This window comes from Anomaloglossus baeobatrachus, unplaced genomic scaffold, assembly GCF_048569485.1.
Source record: "Anomaloglossus baeobatrachus isolate aAnoBae1 unplaced genomic scaffold, aAnoBae1.hap1 Scaffold_465, whole genome shotgun sequence".
Taxonomy (NCBI): domain Eukaryota; kingdom Metazoa; phylum Chordata; class Amphibia; order Anura; family Aromobatidae; genus Anomaloglossus; species Anomaloglossus baeobatrachus.
The window spans coordinates 40,186-42,055 of record NW_027443991.1 but is presented as its reverse complement, the minus strand read 5'-3'; the positions used below and the strand labels follow the sequence as shown (position 1 = coordinate 42,055).

At 47.2% G+C, this 1,870-nt stretch overlaps 1 pseudogene; it reads right to left on the bottom strand.

Moving 5' to 3' along the window:
- Nucleotides 1-217: 217 nt before the first annotated feature.
- On the bottom strand, nt 218-424 carry LOC142280992 (U2 spliceosomal RNA; annotated as a pseudogene).
- Between the last annotated feature and the right edge of the window lie 1,446 nt (nt 425-1,870).

Here is a 1,870-nt window from a genome sequence, read left to right as displayed (position 1 = left end):
AGTTGGTCAAGTTGAGTGGAGATGAGTTTGCTATTTGGCACAGCTTTTTGCATCAATAAAGCAAGTAAAAGGTGTGAAAGATAAAAAAAAGGGTGAAAGTGTGAAAAGTGAATTGGCCAAATTGAGGTGCATATAAAGTTTTTGCTTTCTTTCAATTCACTAATGGGGCTCATTTGAATCAGGTGAATTGAGTTCTGCTTTTGGAAACTGGGTTAAGAAGGGGTGCACCGGTCCTGGAGGTACTGCAATACCAGGTCAATGCGTGGAGTGGACAGAGCAAGATTTTTTCCATCTCCTTGTTCTAAAAATCCATTTAATATATGGTCCCCAGAGAGGGGACGTATCAGATATTAAACTGATAAGAACAGATTTAATTTTTTTTTTTTTCTGTTTATCAGTAGGACTTCAAAATAACAAAGGTGATCGCCTCCCGTTGCCTGGGAACCGTCCAGGCACAAGAGGGCTATGTGTCACCAGAAGGCGCACACACTTCCTCAAGGCCGGCAGACGTGCAATCCCAGGCACCTTCCAGTACCGACCAAGGTAGCGTCCTCCGAAACTACACTTGATCTTAGCCAAAAGGCCGAGAAGCTATAACCCGAATTGGTTACGGCCTTGAGTGGCACCCTGGCCTATACCGGACACATCTTAGGGAGAGGGAGACAAACCCACGCCTACAGAAGACATTTTGTCACCCAAGCCAACCCTTGAAAAGGCTGTTTTGCAGAGCAAAAACAAGAAGAATGGTGCTTTTTGCAGCCGCCGCCCACTGCAATGAATCTGAATAACTCCTCCTTTTGGACACAAGCACCTCCCCTCCCCCTTGCAGTCTTTCCAATTCATGATACAAAAAGACGGACGGACAGGACAGGACAGGACAGGCTGCCTGACTTTCCGTCACTGCCACCCTTTGCCATCCTTGCCCGTAGAAAGCCCTTTCATCATCCCCAAACCCTAATCTTTTCCCTTCCCTTCCCAGATGCGTCTCACTCCCTTTCATTAGGAAGTGAGCGCAGCCTTTTCTCCGTTCTGCACATGCGCGACGTTAAACACAAATGCGCAGGCGTGCGTTCCATTACCCTCACTGCATTCCACTCCCATACAGGAAGTGGGCGCAGCTATTACTACGGTCGCACATAAAAGAACCCACGGCCACCACTGCACATAGCTGACTCCACCACAGGACACCCACTTTTACACCAACGCAGGTAAGACAGGATCGGCACCTCTATGCTCCCGTTACAATCAGGCTCAGTCACCATGTGATAACGCTCTCAACTCTTTAGTTGCAGGCTCCCCTTGCTTCACCTCCACTGGCTGTGCTGCCATTTCCTCTCCCACCTGGAAGGTATACTTTATTCCACTATTTTCCTGTTTCTCTCTTCCCCCTTTTCCCATAACCTACTTTTATCTGCATTTGTGGGGTATCTATATGCTATTTACATCATAGTTTTATTCATTAATATGGAAGGGAAGAGTGCCCATAGAGTGTTGAACTGCGGAGAGCAAGAGATTAAGCTGCTCCGATTTGCCACCATTGATAAGCTGTTCTCAGTAGATACACATGCTATCCAAACAGCAGCATCCACCATTGCTTCAGCCCACCCATTCAGTGACAGCTCACCAAGTCAGCCAGAGGAGTGGTGTAAGGAATTACACGTAGGCACTGACTCCACACCTTCACATCACAAGAAGGGGGTCTACAGGCTAGTGCAAGAATACGAGCAAGTCTTCAGCAAACATCCGCTAGACTTTTGAAGAATAAAAGGGGTCAAACACTACATCCCCACAAGTGCACACCCACCCATCAAAGAGAGATATAAGCCAAAACTACCTGCACATTACCAGTGTACCAAGGACATGTTGAGCA